Source organism: Hevea brasiliensis, chromosome 10 (assembly GCF_030052815.1).
Source record: "Hevea brasiliensis isolate MT/VB/25A 57/8 chromosome 10, ASM3005281v1, whole genome shotgun sequence".
In the NCBI taxonomy this organism is placed as follows: Eukaryota; Viridiplantae; Streptophyta; class Magnoliopsida; order Malpighiales; family Euphorbiaceae; genus Hevea; species Hevea brasiliensis.
In genome coordinates this window covers 64,943,778-64,962,377 of record NC_079502.1, presented here as the reverse complement: position 1 = coordinate 64,962,377, position 18,600 = coordinate 64,943,778, and positions in this window count along the sequence as shown.

The following is an 18,600-nucleotide window of genomic DNA, read 5'->3' as shown; positions in this document are numbered from 1 at the left end:
GGACAGTGTATACCTGGAAGAGAAGAGAAGGGAGTTTGTTACCCTATGCCAGAGACAGCTGACAGTGGCTGAATATGAAAGGGAATTTGTCAGACTGAGCCACTATGGGCGAGAAATAGTCCCTTATGAGGCAGAGAGATGCAAGAGATTTGAGGAAGGACTCAATGATAACATTAAAGTAATGATTATAGCCTTGGGAATTATAGAGCTTTCCAAGTTAGTGGAAGCCACACTGAAGGTTGAAAAAGTTAGAATAAATGAGCAGAACAGAAGGGACAGACAGTAGAAAAGAGGTCAGGGTTAGACCAGTACATCTTCTATCCCTAGTAAGAAATTCAAAGGTTCGCTTACTTAGAGTTTCAGTAAAGCACCAAGTCAGGGTCAGCCACAGAGGCCCAAATCTCAGTTTGCACCTAGTAGAGGCCAGTCCACACCTTCAGTGGCTAGCTCTCCAGAGACAGGGTTCAGGGGACCAGCCCCAATAATATCTGTTGCTTGCCCACATTGCCAAAAATGGCATAAGGGGGAATGTTGGAGGATGATAGATGCTTGTTTACGGTGTGGGTCTATAGACCACCTAATTCGAGATTGTCCATGCAGAACTGCTACATCCACTCCTGTATCAACTGATAGGCCTACCCCTCTAGCTCCAAGGGTTAGAAAGCCAGGTAAGGCTGAGGCAGTTGGTACTTCACAGAAACCTGTATCAGAGTCTGTGGAGAGAGCAGAAGGTAGAAAACCAGCCAGAGCCTATGCTATAAGGGCACAGGAGGAACAGGATACTCCATATGTCATCAAGGGTACGTTCCTCCTCTATAATACTTTTGTGCATGCATTAGTGGATCCTAGATCTACTCATTCATATATTTGTAACAAGTTGCCCATAGAAAAGGGAATACCAGTAAAGGAAAGTGACCAAGACATCCTGGTCACAAATTCGCTGGGCCACAGTGTGGTAGTAAACAAGGTATATAAGGGCTTTCCATTGGAGATTCAAGGGAAAGAGTTCTCGGCAGACTTAATTGAACTGCCTTTTCATGAGTTTGATGTGATTTTGGGAATGGAATGGTTATCCCATCATCAGGCAATAGTAGATTGTAAATTGAAGGGAATCTCTCTAAAAACTGCTGAGAACGAAGAAATAACAGTTGTGGGTGAAAGGAAAGATTTCTTGTCTAATGTCATCTTAGCTACAGTTGCAAGGAGATGGTTGAGAAAAGGGTGTGAAGCCTATCTGGCACATGTGGTTGACACTAGGCAAGGTAAACTTAACTTGTCTGACATACCCACAGTAAGGGATTTCTCTGAGGTATTTCCTAAGGAATTGCCTAGTTTGCCACAAAAAAGGGAAGTTGAATTTGCTATTGAGATTATGCCGGGTACAGCTCCAATTTCAATTGCTCTGTATAGGATAGCACCTGCTGAATTGAAAGAGTTAAAAATCCAGCTGTAAGAATTACTAGACAAGGAGTTCATACGCCCCAGTGTGTCACTGTGGGGAGCTCTGCTACTGTTTGTAAAGAAGAAAGATGGGACACTGAGGTTATGTGTTGACTACCGGCAGTTAAACAAAATAACAGTGAAGAACAAGTATCCGTTGCCTATAATTGACAATCTGTTTGATCAGTTGAAGGGAGCCAGTGTGTTTTCTAAGATTGATCTCAGATTAGGGTATCATCAGCTAAGGGTTAAAGATGCAGATGTGCTTAAGACTGCATTTAGAACCCGGTATGGGCATTATGAATTCCTAGTGATGCCATTTGGGTTAACAAACGCTCCAGCAGCATTCATGAACCTTATGAACCGTATCTTCCATCCATACTTAGATCGGTTCGTAGTGGTCTTCATTTATGACATCCTGGTGTATTCCAAGGATAAAGCAGAACATGATGAGCATTTGAGAATTATTCTACAGACTCTAAAAGAGAAGAAACTGTATGCTAAATTGTCCAAGTGTGAGTTCTAGTTAAATGATATTGCATTCCTTGGACATGTAGTATAAGCTGAAGGGATTAGAGTGGATCCCAAGAAGATTGAAGCAGTGATGGAATGGAAGCCTCCCAGAAATACAACTGAGATCAGAAGTTTCTAGGGGTTAGCTGGATATTATAGAATATTTGTAAAGGGATTTTCCCTGATAGCTGCTCCAATGACCAAATTACTACACAAGAATATGAAATTTGACTAGAATGACAAGTGTCAAACCAGTTTTAAGAGGCTGAAGGCTATGTTGACAAAGGCACTAGTATTAACACAGCCAGTGTCAGAAAAAGACTTTGTAGTCTACAGTGATGCCTCACATAATGGGTTAGGGTGTGTACTCATGCAAGAAGGAAAAGTGATCGCATATGCTTCCAGGCAGTTAAGGCCACATGAAAAGAATTACTCTACTCATGATTTGGAGTTAGCAGCAATTATCTTCGCATTGAAGATATGGAGGCATTGCTTATATGGAGAAAAATGCTACGTAAACATAGACCATAAGAGTCTGAAGTATCTGCCAACCTAGAAGAAACTTAATTTGAGACAGAGGCGATGGATTGAATTCCTGAAAGATTATGATTGTGTGATTGACTATGACCCTGGGAAGGCAAACGTAGTTATTGATGCCTTAAGTAGAAAATTTATTGTAGCATTAAGATCTTTGAATGCCTAACTGTCCTTAACTCATGATGGAGTTATTTTGGCTTAGTTGCAAGTAAAGCCGAATCTGTTACAACAGATACAGGATGGGCAGAAGACAGACGAGAAATTAATGGTTGTTATGGGCAAAATCACTGAGGGAAAGGAAACTGAATATGAAGTGAAAGAAATGGGTGCCTGTACTATAAAGAAAGAGTATTTGTACCAGATGATAAAGAGTTAAAAACCAGTATTCTGAGAGAAGCACATAACAGTGTGTATGCTATGCACCCAGGAAGCAAAAAAATGTACCATGACCTAAAAATTCGATACTGGTGGCCAGGTATGAAGAAGGAAATAGCTGACTATGTAACTAGAAGCTTGACATGTCAGCAAGTCAAAGCAGAACATCAAGTTCCATCAAGTTTGTTATAGCCCATAAACATACCTGAATGGAAATGGGACCGAGTCACTATAGACTTTATCAGTGGTCTACCTCTCACTCAGAAGAAGCATGATGCAGTATGGATGATCGTGGATAGGTTGACTAAATCACCACATTTTCTGCCAGTCAGAACTGACTACTCACTGGAAAAGCTAGCAGAATTGTATATCAGTGAGATAGTTAGACTACATGGAATTCCGCTTTCCATTATATCTGATAGAGACCCGAGGTTTACATCTAGATTTTGGAAGAAATTACAAGAATCCTTGGGCACACGACTCCATTTTATTACGGCTTTTCATCCTCAGACGGATGGATAGTCAGAAAGAATAATCCAAATAAATTCTGAAACTCATTGAGTTATTGCAAACAATAAATTAAACTGATAATGATAATAAAACCAAACATATGTGATAGCTCCTCGAGGATATGCTGAGGAGTTGTGTTATTGAGTTTGAGGGAAGCTGGGACAGATACATTCCACTGGCAAAATTTGCATACAACAATAGCTATCAAGCTCGCATACAAATGGCACTTTATGAAGCACTGTACGGGAGAAAATGCAGAACATCTGTATGTTGGACTGAATTGGGTGAAGATAAGCTAGTGGGGCCAGACCTGGTAAAATAGACAGAGAAAAAGGTGAAACTGATAAAGGCCAATTTGAAAGTTGCCTTAGTCCGACAGAAATCTTATGCTGACTTGAAAAGAAAAGACATTGAGTATGAAGTTTGCAAGAAGGTATTTCTCAAAGTATCACCATGGAAGAAAGTGTTGAGATTTGGGAAAAAGGGAAAATTAAGCCCAAGGTTTATTGGCCCATATGAAATTATTAAACGTGTGGGACCAGTAGCCTACAGATTAACCTTACCACCTGAGCTAGACAAGATACATAATGTGTTCCATGTCTCGATGCTCAGAAGATGTAGATCAGATCCTTCACACGTCATCTCAGCAGAAGAAATTATTGTACAACTTAACCTGACATATGAAGAAGAACCAATTAAAATCTTAGCACCAGAGGTAAAAGAGCTCAGAAATAAGGCAATTCCACTAGTGAAAATCCTATGGAGGCACCACAACGCGGAAGAGGCAACATAGGAGAGCGAGGAGATAATGAGGCAATAGTTCCCTCAACTCTTCACATCAGGTAAATATCAAGGACGAAATTTTTATTTAGAGAGAAAGAGTTGTAACATCTTCCCTGTATGTATTCTATATGTTCTGTTGCTCCAGTGACCTAATATCAGTCCAGGCAAGTCAGGATGTCTAGAACTACACTTCGGTAATAGTGAAAAGACATATATTGATGAAATAAATATAAAAAAATAAGAAAAATTAAAGAAAAATAAAAAAGATAAAATGAAACTAAGTTAAACGAACCGGCATCATAGCAATGGGTGACCGCACCGGAAAGTTACAGCGAAGGCAATTGCTGACCCCAGGACCACTGAGAACCCTAGGAAATAAATTTCGGGACATAATTAAAGGTTTATTGAAATCTAATTGAAACTAGAAATATCAAAGAAAAATTAATAAATTAGTACAAAGAAAAATGAGACAAAATTCGGTGTTACCGAAAAATCGAGAATACAACACGAAGAAGGGCATTTTGATCATTTAACACCTAAAGTTGCCTTTTGACCTCAATGTCCTTTAAAAAAATAAATGATATAACACTTTGAAAATGCTATGAAGATAAGAAAGTTTACACACCATGTAATTAAAGGAAGTTTGGGGGATTAATTGAAATATTACTAAGTTTATTTATTAAATTAGTAAACTAAAATGTGTGGAACTTAGTGGAGGATTAATGGGATTATATAAACCACTTAAGGACAGATTTTCTTTCCCACTAGCAACTTCATCTTCAACCTTACTCTCACTTGTCGAAATTGATCCTCCCATTTCCACCATTGCCGCCCATGCAAAAGCTCCATTGGTGCATGATCAAGCCATGATTTCTTGCAAGTTTCTTCATTAAACTTGGTTTACACATCATGGGTAATACACAAGCAGCAAAAAGGAGAGAAAGTATCTAGTTTTTAACAAGCTCCAAAAGTGGTAAGTGTCCAAATCCTCTCCCTTCCTTTAGCAAACTTTATGTTTAGGTTGAGGTGAGTAAATTGGTGAAGAGAATGGAAGAAATTATTAAGTTATGAAATTGTTCACTTTCGGCAGCCATGAAAGCTTGATCTGTTTGAGTTTTTCTTACCTCTAATGGATGGGAATTAAGGTTGATTAACTCAAATGGAAGTTGTAATAGGTTAATGCCCAAAAATGTGTATGTTAGTGCTTCAATTAAGGGTTTAAAAATGGGACTTTGATACTTTAGTAAATAGCCATATTTGGTAGCCTTTAATCTCATGAAATTGTGCATGATTTTATGAAATTTATTGATGAAATATGATGGGGTTGAATTGTGGGTAGTTTGTGTAATTGCCCTGGAAGTGTATGTGTAATATAAGTGTTGATGTATATTGAATTTGGGTTAAAGTAAATATTGAACATTAATGGTGTATTATGTACATTGAGCACTTGAGTGTTCTGTCCAAAATGCTTTGCTAGAATTGTGTTGAATATGTATAGAAGTGCCATGAATGAATATTGAAGTATTGGAAGGAGGAGGACTGTCAAATTGTAAGTGTGATTTTCATGTGCAGATTGTGTGTTGTTGGCAGTACATAAATTAGGTTATAAGTACCAAATTGTGAACCCAATTGGTATGAGGCCAATGGGAGGTGAAACTAGACACAAAATAGGCCAACTTTCATGTAGAAATGTTATCAAAATTCTGCCTAGAAACTGACCTTAAAAATAACCAAATATGGAATTGCAACCTTATAAACCCAGATTTTTGACCATGTGAACAGTAGTCATTAAGATGACCATAACTCACTCAAAACAAGCCCAAATGATCTGAAATTTTTACCATGGAAATCTTAGACATAGAGCTACAATTCTTATAAAGACACAAAAGCCCAAAAATGGCCAGAACCAAGTCAAATTGCTTGTCCAAGTTCGTGTACCAAAACTGCCAGAACTGAATTTGACCTAAAATTGACCAAATCGTGCACTGAGGATGCAATCTGTCAAGCTTTAGTAAATTGACCATATCTTGGTCTATACAACTCAGAATGACCTGAAATTTATGCCAAAAGTTCAATAAGACATAAAGCTACAATTTTGCTTGTTTGACTAAAAGCTAAAAACCAAGAGAAATAGGACATTAAGCTAGACAAATCTAGCATACTAAAACTGAAAATTTGACATTTACATACAATGATGCTTGAAGTAATTTAGCAATGAATGCCAACTTGTGAAAAGGGTAAATTGCACTATGTTGGCAGCATATTGAATTACAATTTGTGACATGTTGATGATAGAATCAACTTATCCATATTACCTAGAAAGGTCAACATTTACATTGGCTTGTGAATTACATGATAACTAGTAAACTCAAAAAAATGAAGAATTAAACAATTAATTTGTAATGTGCCCTAGTTTGCCTAGTTGACTAGTTTGGATAGGTTGGCATACCAATAGGATTCTGACAGTTGTTTTGTAAATGGCTTTATGCCATACTGTGTTTTTACGGCAAATTATGCCGCATTGTGACTTAATAGCCTATGACTATACGTATTGTTTTATTATACTTGGCTTATCGACTCATTGACTATATGGCTTTTTAGCCACACAGTTTGCACACCAGGAGACACTTTGTGACCGATTGTGTGATGGCCTAAGGTACTAGGTACCTAGTGCCAGTATATCCATTTATCTAGTCTGGTCAGTGTATAGGCTACACGGGTAGTTAATTTAAGCATTATTAAATTCAAATACTAAATTCAGTTTGTTGACATACAGCACCACTAAAATTCGCAAAAATGAAAGGTTAGCAAATAAAAGTAGAATTAACAACTGCAAAGAATATCTATGTCATAAATTCATAAACAATTGATTTATTTTATTTTAGTGTATATTTCTTTATATTTGGCACCACTAAGTAGAATTGCTTAGCGTGTTGCTTTTGCTACGCATAGGTATTGGAGACACAGCTGGAGTGCCTAGCAGACCTATGACCGGGTGAGATATCAGATCTGCACAGGAGTCTAGAGTCATCTGCACTACACTGCATACATGGTAGAACTTAGGATCTTGTGTTATGACTATCAGTTGTATTTTGACATTTTGTTATGTAATTCTATATATTCTAAAACTTTAAGGATTGTAATAATTTATATATATTAAACTCCTATGAAGAGTGTTTGGATGAATGTAAATTATGATGGATTATATTTTGAAACTATTAAATAGTTGAGATTTTGAGAATATTATCATATTGAACTGTTTTTAACAGGTTTGAAAGGACAGTTTGTCCGAAATACAGACGATACCTTGCCGGATTTTTATTACCATTTTTGAAACCCTGATTTTATTAAAGTATAAAAATAGAACTAGCCTGATATGAATTTTACATAAAAGACTTCTTAAGATCAAATTGAGTTTAGGAAATGAGATAATCACATAATAGGTGCTCCGGCACACCGTGTAGCACGCCTTACTCGGCTATACTGTAGACGGGTGTGGGGTGTTACATCAACTTCCTTTCATCAACTTCATCCCAATATAAGGGAGTTCTCCATTTTCTGCCATACAATACTTTATAAGGAGGTATCCCAATGCTTCATTGGTAGCTATTATTGCAAGAAAACTCAATCAAAGGCAAGTGTATATCCTAACTTCCTTAAAATTCAATAACATAAGCCCAAAGTGTATCCTCCAATATATGAATTATTCTCTTAGATTGGCCATCTATTTGTGGATGGAATGCTGTGTTGAAATTAAATCTAGTGCCTAGGGCTTTTTCAAGGCTACCCCAGAATCTAAAAGTGAATCTCGAATCTCTACCAGATACAATTGATACTGGCACTCTATGTAATCTTACCACTTCATCAATATGCAACTTAGCCAACCTGTCCAAACTATAATCCATCCTTACTGTGAGAAAATGTGCATACTTAGTCAATCTGTCCATAATGACTCAAACTGCATCATTATTTTTTAAAGTACAATGAGGTCCCATCACAAAATCCATAGTGATCCTTTCCCATTTCCACTCGGGAATAGGCAATGGTTGTAACAACCCTGCTGGCACTTGGTGATCTGCCTTTATTTACTGACAAGTTACACATTTGGCTATAAATTTAGCAATGTCTTTCTTCATTCCTCTCCACCAGTAGTGCTCTTTTATGGTTCTGTACATTTTATTTCCACTAGGATGCATTGTAAATGGTGAATCATGGGATTCCTGTAAGATGATTTTCTTCAATTCAACATAATTAGGAATGCACATTCTACCCTGGTATAGCAACATGCCTTCACCATTTATTGAAAATTCCGGTTTCTTGCCATCCCGAGCCTTTTCCATTAGCTTCAGGTACCCATCATCATTCTGAGCTGCTACTTTAATCTATTTAATTAGCATCAGCTTCACTTATACGGTAGCCAAAATCCGTCCATCAGTATCTATCACCAATTCTGTATGTAATGCTCTTAAGTAATGCACCATAGATAAGGGTGAAACTTTCAAGCTAGCTATGGTCTTTCGACTTAAGGCATCTGCCACCACATTAGCTTTCCTTGGCTGATAATCAATCATATAGTCATAATCTTTTATCAGCTTTAGCCATCTTCTTTGCCTCAAATTCAGCTCCTTCTGAGTGCCTAAATACTTCAAACTTTTATGATCTGTATAGATGTAGCATTTCTCCCTATACAGGTAATGTATCTAGATCTTAAGGGCAAAGACAACTGCTGTTAGTTCCAAATTATGAGTGGAATAGTTTCTCTCATGTGGCTTAAGCTAGTATGAAGCATAAGGGATGACATTCCTATCTTGCATTAACACACAACCTAATCTATTATGAGAAGCATCACTATAGATAGTGTACTCTTTACTCGGTGTAGGTAAAGTTAAGATTGGAGTTGTAACATCCTCACTTTAGCTAATTCGTACAGTCTACTGTTTCGATGGCAAATGTTAGTCCAGGCAGTTAGAATGTTTGAAATTATTAATAGGCTAGAGTGAGGAGTTATAAAGAAACTAAATAATGCTCATAACAATCAAGGAAAAATTTTTAGAAATGAAATACACTAAGGTTAAACGAGCCGAAACACCAGGGATGAGTAACCCGAAGGGAAAGTGACGGTGAAGGCCGTTAGCAACTCTAGACCTAGGGGAAAAATTACAAAATAATTTTTGGGACTCCAGAGAAGGGTCATTGAGGTTTTTATGGCATTAGAATGCCAGGAAAATTCTTAGAAAAATTTTTCTATTGGTACACACAATTTTGGCTCGTTAAGCCAAACGGAGGACATTTTGGTCATTTCGTCTTCAGAGATGATTTTTGGCCAACTTGTCCAGTTAAATAAATAATTTCTATGACATAAAATATGAATAAATATTGTTAAAAATTTAATTGAAATTAAATAGACAAGAAAAGGAGAGAAAATGAAAGAAAATGGAATTATGACATCATAATGATGTCATTAAAATTCTCCCAACCGATCCAATGGTGACACATGGCATGAGTTTACTTAAAAGAGACTAAATGGGCTGAAAAATGAAAAAAAATTAGAACTCTCTCCCTCACCTTCTTCTTGCCGTCACCCATCCCTCTATGGCCACCATGAGCAAGCTTTTGAAAGCTTGATTTCCCTAGCTTTTGTCCCACTAAACCCTATATTCCCAACGCAAAAAAGTATTCTTACACCTTAGAGAGTCTTTTGGGAGCAAAAAGAAAGGAAAAAAAAAAAGAACCTTAGTAAGTGGGAAATCTCACTTCACTAGAGGTTTGTGACCTAACCTTGGTTTTCACTTTAAATTCATGTTTAAGCACTACGAATGAGTGCAAAAGACAAAGAAATTGATGAAATACCATTTCTATGCCATCCCTAAATTACAGCAGCCTTGGTTGGAGTATGATTGTGATGAGTTTTATGGAGTTAAAATGGTAGTATGGCTGCCATCAATATGCATCTCTTAAGTGATGAGATGAAATGCAAATGATAATGCATGGTTGATGATGTTTGAGTTAGGGTTTGGGATAAAAATGAGACTTTGGTCATGTGATGATGAAAGTAGGTTTTAATGGTCAATTAGTGACCATTTGGTTCTATTTGAAACAAAAATGAAGGTTTTAATGGTCAATTAGTGACCATTTGGTTCTGTTTGAATAAAAAATGAAGTGAATTGTGTAGTGGGATTTGAGTTTGGTGTGGCTGCCCTTGGTGACCTGCAGGACTGGGCATGAGTCCAGCAGGTTTGGGCAGCAATAACTGGAATTGTAGAGGTTCAATTAGTGCAAAGCCAATTGAACATGAAACTACACACATAATGGCACAACTTTGGTGAGGAAATTATGCCCAGAAAACCAAACCAACTTGACCAAAAGATTGCCCTAATCCGGGTAACCTGCATTCTGCCTGGGCAAAATGACCAAATGAATAGTGTTTAGTCATTTGACCATAACTCAGTGTAGAAATGTCTAATTAACCTGAAATTTTACCAGATATGAGATATAGACCAACAACTTTCATGAAGAAACCTAACCCAAATTATGGCCATAACATATCCCAAAAGTAACCTGAAGTCACTGCTCCTAATACTGTAGATTTAGTCAGTCCATAAATTCTGGAAAAATTGCAATCCGGCCAGTTGTGGTTTTTGGGCCATAGCTTGAGCTACAAAACTCCAAATGGAGTGATTCGAAAAAGGAAATGCAACTAGACAAAATAACGAACAACTTTCATGTTGATCATTTTGCCAAATTCCCACTACAAAAATGACTAATGGAACAGTAAGCACAATGCTTGAAAACTAAAAAATTCTATCCAATTAACATTAAGCTTAGAAATGGTATTGGCAACCAATACCAACAATTTTAGAATGCAAAATGTGGTATGTTAGAGTATTAGAACCATTGTACCTATTGTCTATACAACAGTCAACATTTTAGTTGACTAATGAAATGAATAGTAACACCTAAATTTAAATTTCAAGAATTGAAAATTTAAAAGTGTAATATGCCCTAGTATACCTAGCAAGATTGGTTTGGATAGATTAGCATGCCAATAGAGTTCTGTTAGCAGTACTACATATGGCTTCATGTCATTCTGTGTTTCATGGCTTCCCATGTCATTCTGTGACATAATAGCCTTTTGGTATGTTATTTGAGTCTTTACACTCGGGTTTTATCCATGATAATTATTACAGCTTATTAGCTGTTCTGTTGCACACTGGGAGACACAATGTGACTGATGGTGTAATGGTTCGAGGTACTTAGTACCCAGTGCCAGTTTACCAATTTATCCAGTCCAGTCGACTAGTATGGTTTATTCGAGCAATGGTAATAAAATTTACCAAATTTTAATAGAATAATACTACAATAAATATCAGAAATTAAGTCTAACAAAAATGTACACATACATTCTGTATACTTAATTTATTTTATTTTATTTTATTTTATATTGTCACCACTAAGCAGAATTGCTTAGCGCATCAACTTTGCCACGCGCAGGTACTAGAGACCTAGCTGGGGAGCCCAGCAGACATCAGACAAGGTAAACTTTCAGAGCTGCATCTGGAGTCTAGAATTACCTCACATCTGCAGTGCACATGGTAGGACATTAGGACTTTGGGGTAGCATTTTGTATTTTGTATTTTGTATTAATTTTGGATTGTAACTATAAACTCTTGAAATTATTTGATAATGTAAAAATATGAAATTTCATGTTATTGAAATTTTCTGTATATTATGTTGAAAAAATGAAATGTTGAGAAATATTTATGAATGTGCTTCCAGTGATGATGTGAACAGAAAAGAAAAATTTCTGAAAATAGTATTGGGATTTTGAGATTGAGTTGAGATATGTGTGTATAATGGAGTCTGGATTTGGAAATTATATTGGAAGTGTTTTAAATAGGTTCAGAAGAACTGTTTTTCCAATTCATAGCTGGCACTCTATTGTATTTTCTATAAAAATTGCGAAAAAAATTCAAATCTATCAAAAATTGTAAATAAATGAATTAAAAGGGATAATTGTAATTGAAACATGAATTAGTGCTACGACACACTGAGTGGCATATCTTGCTTGGCTACACTGCAGACGGATAAGGGGTGTCACATTTAGTGCTATCAGAGCATCGGTTTAGGCATTTATGGGCCTACATAGAGTGCATACCATTGCATTACATTTGTAAGTGTTGAGGTGACACTGATACAGATCTATTTGTTTTCTTATTTTGAATAGGATATGGATTCTGCTTCTCAAAGAGCAGTTGATAAAGAGGTGGAGAGTCGTGCTCCACCAAGGGCTGAATTTGGGGGCAGGGGAGAATCTGCTCCACCATCAGCTGAGGCACCTGCCCAACCTCAGTTTGCGCTATTTCAGCAAATGATCGAATTCTACCAACAAATGATGGGGGCAATTCCACCACCACAACCACAGCCACAACCTCCACAAGCACCACAGAAGTCTCATCTGCAGAAGCTGTGAAAACATGGGGCTGTGGATTTCTTTGAGAAGAGGGAGGATGATCTCATGACAGCAGAACACTAGTTGGATAGAACCATCAGAGTGCTGAAACAGGTTAACTACACCCCTGAGTAGAACCTGGAGGGTGTTGTGTCCCTACACCAAGATGATGCATATCAATGGTGGGACACAGTGACCAGTGAGGTGCAACCGGAACGGATCACCTGAGAATTCTTCCTCACAGAGTTTAGGAAGAAATATGTAAGCAAAGTGTATTTACAAGAGCGAAGAAGAGAATTTATCAGTCTGAGGCAGAGACAATTGTCAGTGGTAGAGTATGAGCATAAGTTTGTCAGACTGAGTCGGTATGGGAGGGAGATAATCCCTACAGAGGCAGAGAGGTGCAGAAGGTTCAAAGAAGGGCTCAATGACAACATCAAAGTCATGATCACAGCATTAGAGATCGCAGATTTTGCTAAATTAGTAGATGCTGCATCAAAAGTAGAAAGGGTCCGAATAAATGAGCAAACTAGAAGGGAAAGACATCAGAAGAGGGGTCCGAGTCAGTCCAGTACATTTTCTGCTCCCAGTAAGAAGAGTAAGGATCCTCCTACTCAGAGTTCAGGACCACCACAGGGTCAGGGTCAGTCTCAGGGGCCCAAACTACAGTTCACACCAAGGAGAGGCCAGTCCACACCATCAGTGGGTAGCTCTCCAGGGACGATGTTTAGGGGACCAGCCCCTACATCTTCTGCCTGTCCGTACTGCCAGAAGTGGCAGAAGGGGGATTGTTGGCGAGTGACCGGTGCATGCTTACGGTGTGGATCTACAGAACATCACATCATGAATTGTCCAAAGAGGACTACTACAGTTGCTCCAACACAAGCTGATAGACTTGCTCCTGCACCACAAAGGGGTAGGAAGCCTGGTAAATCTGAGGCAGTTGGTCCATCACTGAGGCCTGCATCAAAGTCAGCTAAGAGGCTAGACACTAGAGTACCTGCCAGGGCCTATGCCATCAGAGCTCAGGAGGAGCAAGATACCTCGGATGTCATCAGGGGTGCGTTTTTCCTCTACAACACTTCTGTGCATGCATTGGTGGATCCAGGATCCACTCATTCCTATATTTGCATCAAACTACCCATAAAGAGGGGAGTTCCAGTAAAGGAGAGTGATTAAGACATTCTGGTCACAAATCCACTGGGCTATTGTGTGGTAGTGAATAAGGTGTATAAAGGTTGCCCGTTGAGGATTCAGGGGTATGAATTCTCGACAGACCTAATTGAATTACTCTTCCACGAGTTTGACATGATTTTGGGAATGGACTGATTGTCACATCATCAGGCAATAGTTGATTGCAAATTGAAGAGGATTTCTCTAAAAACTTCTGAGGGTAATGAGATTACGGTTGTGGGTGAAAGGACAGATTTCCTGTCCAGTGTTATCTCAGCCACAGTTGCAAGAAGATTGATGAGAAAAGGTTGTGAAGCTTACCTAGCACATGGTTAATACTAGGCAGGCTAAGCCAAACCTGTGTGATATACCCATAGTAAGAGACTTCCCAGATGTATTTCCTGAAGAGTTGCCTTGTTTACCACCAGAAAGGAAAGTCGAGTTTGCTATTGAGGTAATGCCGGGTACAGCACCCATTTCTATTGCTCCTTATAGGATGGCACCCACTAAATTGAAGGAGTTAAAAATTCAGTTGCAGGAGTTACTCGATAAAGGGGTTCATACGTCCTAGTGTGTCACCATGGGGAGCTCCGATGCTATTTGTGAAGAAGAAGGATGGAACTTTGAGATTATGTATTGATTACTGGCAGTTGAACAAAGTAACTGTGTAGAATAAATATCCATTGCCCAGAATTGATGATCTGTTTGATCAGTTGAAGGGAGCCGGTGTATTTTCAAAAATTGATCTCAGATCAGGGTACCATCAGTTGAGGGTAAAGGATGCAGATGTGTCAAAAACTGCATTCAGAACTCAGTATGGGCAATATGAATTTTTAGTAATGCCATTTGGGTTAACAAATGCACCAGCAGCATTTATGGACCTTATGAATCATATCTTCCATCCATACTTAGATCGGTTTATAGTGGTGTTTATTGATGATATTCTGGTATATTCCAAGGCTAGGGAAGAACATGATGAACATTTGAGGATTGTTTTGCAAATCCTGCGAGAAAAGAAGCTGTATGCTAAGTTGTCCAAGTGTGACTTTTGGATAAGTGAAATCTCTTTTCTTGGACACATAGTATCAGCTGAGGGGATTATAGTAGATCCCAAAAAGATAGAAGCAGTGATGGAATGGAAGCCTCCCAGAAATACAACTGAGGTCAGAAGTTTCTTGGGGCTAGCTGGGTATTACAGAAGATTTGTGAAGGGGTTTTCTCTTATAGCTATTCCAATGACCAAGTTGTTGCACAAGAATGTGAAATTTGGCTGGAACGACAAGTGCCAAGCCAGTTTTGAGAGGCTGAAGGCTATGTTGACAGAAGCACCAGTGTTAACACAACCAGTGTCGGGAAAAGACTTTGTGGTCTACAGTGATGCCTCGCATAATGGGCTAGGGTGTGTATTGATACAAGAGGGGAAAGTGGTCGCCTGTGCTTCCAGGCAGTTAAGGCCACATGAACAAAACTACCCTACTCATGACCTAGAGTTAGCAGTAATTATCTTCACACTGAAGATATGGAGGCATTATTTATATGGTGAAAAATGCTACATCTATACAAATCACATGAGTCTAAAATATTTGCCAACTAGAAGGAGCTCAATCTTAGACAGAGGCAATGGATTGAGTTCCTAAAGGACTATGATTGTGTGATAGATTATCATCCTGGGAAGGCAAAAGTTGTTGCTGATACTTTAAGCAGGAAGTCCATCACAGCTTTAAGATCACTAAATGCCTGTCTGTCTTTAACTCAAGATAGAGCTATTTTGGCTGAGTTACAAGCAAGGCCAAATCTGCTACAGCAGATACAAGATGGGCAGAGGTCAGATGAAAAATTAATAGCCATTATGGGTAAAATTCCAGAGAGAAAGGAAACTGATTATGAGGTGAAAGCAGATGGGTGTCTGTACTATAGAGGAAAAGTGTGTGTAATAGATGATGAGGAACTAAAGACTAGTATTCTGAAAGAAGCACACACTAGTGTTTATGCTATGCACTTGGGAAGTATGAAAATGTATAATGATTTGAAGCCTCATTATTGGTGGCCTGGTATGAAGAAGGATATAGCTGACTATGTGACTAAGTGTTTGACATGTCAGCAAGTTAAAGCAGAACATCAAGTTCCATCAGGATTGCTACAGCCTATAAGCATACCTGAATGGAAATGGGACCGGGTAACTATGGATTTTGTTAGTGGTCTACCTCTCACCCAAAGGAAGCATGATGCAGTGTGGGTGATAGTGGATAGATTGATGAAGTCAGCACATTTTCTGCCAGTTAGGACTGACTACTCACTAGAGAAGCTAGCAGAATTGTATATCAGTGAGATAGTTAGACTGTATGAAATCCCACTTTCCATTATATCTGATCGAGACCCAAAGTTTACCTCGAGATTCTAGAAAAAGTTACAAAAAGCCTTGGGCACACAACTCCGTTTTAGCACGGCCTTTCATCCCCAGACGGATGGACAGTCAGAATGAGTAATCCAGGTAAACCTAAGAACTAATTGAATTTTCGCAATTAATAAACTGAAATGATAGTAATAATGTGAATTTTGTGATAGATCCTGGAGGATATGCTAAGGAGTTTTGTCATTGAGTTTGAGGGGAGTTGGGATAGATACCTCCCACTGGCAAAATTCGCATTTAACGATAGCTATCAAGCTAGCATTCAAATGACTCCATATGAAGCACTGTATGGGAGGAAATGTAGAACCCCAGTGTGTTGGACTGAATTGGGCAAAGTTAAGCTGGTAGGACCAGACCTGGTGAAACAAAGTGAGGAGAAAGTGAAGATAATCAAAGCTAACCTGAAGGTTGCCTCAGATAGACAGAAATCATATGCCGACTTGAAGAGAAAAGAGTTAGAGTATGCAGTTGGCAATAAAGTGTTTCTCAAAGTCTCACCATGGAAGAAAGTACTGAGGTTTGGAAGGAAGGGTAAGTTAAGCCCTAGGTTCATTGGCCCATATGAAGTCATTGAATGTGTGGGACCAGTGGCCTATCGGCTAGCTTTACCACCATAACTGGATAAAATCCATAATGTATTTCATGTTTTTATGCTGAGAAGATATCGCTCAGACCCTTCACATGTCATTTTCATGGAAGAGATTGAAATCCAACCGGACTTGACATATACAGAAGAACCTATACAGATCCTAGCTTGGAAAGTGAAGGAACTGAGAAATAAACAAATTCCACTAGTGAAAGTGCTTTGGAGGCACCACAACACTGAAGAGGCAACTTAGGAAAGTGAAGAGACGATGAGGCAACAGTTTTCTCAACTGTTTACATAAGATAAATTTTGAGGACGAAATTTTTATTAGAGGGGAAGAGTTGTAACATCCTCACTTTAGCTAATTCGTACAGTCTACTGTTCCGGTGGCAAATGTCGATCCAGGCGGCTAGAATGTTTGAAATTAAAAATAGACTAGAGTGAAGAATTATAAAGAAACTAAATATTGCTCATAACAATCAAGGAAAAATTTTTAGAAACGAAATACACTAAGGTTACACGAGCCGAAACACCAGAGATGGGTAACCTAAAGGGGAAGTGACGGTGAAGGCCGTTAGCAACCCTATACCCAGGACAAAAATTATAAAATAATTTTTGGGACACCAGAGAAGGGTCATTGAGGTTCTTATGGCATTAGAATGCCAAGCAAATGCTTAGAAAAATTTTTCTATCGGCACACACAATTTTGGCTCGTTAAGCCAAACGGAGGGCATTTTGGTCATTTCATCTTCAGAGATGATTTTTGGCCAACTTGCCCAGTTAAATAAATAATTTTTATGACATAAAATATGAACAAATATTGTTAAAAATTTAATTGAAATTAAATAGACAAGAAAAGGAGATAAAATGAAAGAAAATGGAATTATGACATCATAATGATGTCATTAAAATTCTCCCAACCAATCCAATGGTGACACATGGCATGAGTTTACTTAAAAGAGACTAAATGGGCTGAAAAATGAAAAAATATCAGAACTCTCTCCCTCACCTTCTTACCGTCACCCATCCCTCCATGGCCACCATGAGCAAGCTTTTGAAAGCTTGATTTCCCTAGCTTTTGTCCCACTAAACCCTATATTCCCAATACAAAAAAGTATTTTTACACCTTGGAGAGTCTTTTGGGAGCAAAAAGAAAGGAAAAAGAAGAACCCTAGCAAGTGAGAAATCTCACTCCATTAGAGGTTTGTGACCTAACCTTGGTTTTCACTTTAAATTCATGTTTAAGGACTATGAATGAGTGCAAATGACAAAGAAATTGATGAAATATCACTTGTATGCCATCCCTAAATTTTGGCAGCCTTGGTTGGGGTATGATTGTGATGAGTTTTATGGAGTTAAAATGGTAGTATGGCTGCCCTCAATATGCATCTCTTAAGTAAAGTGATGAAATGCAAATGATAATGCATGGTTGATGATGTTTGAGTTAGGGTTTGGGATGAAAATGAGACTTTGGTCATGTGATGATGAAAGTAGGTTTTAATGGTCAATTAGTGACCATTTGGTTCTGTTTGAATCAAAATTGAAGTGAATTCTGTAGTGGGATTTGAGTTTGGTGTGGCTGCCCTTGGTGACCTGCAGGACTGGGCATGAGTCCAACAGGTTTGGGCAGTAATAACTTGAATTGTAGAGGTTCAATTGGTGCAAGGCTAATTGGACATGAAACTAGACACATAATGTCACAACTTTGGTGAAGAAATCATGCCCATAAAACCAAACCAACTTGACCAAAAGGTTGCCCTAATTCGGGTAACCTGCATTCTGCTTAGGCAAAATGACCAAATAAACAGTGTTTAGTTATTTGGC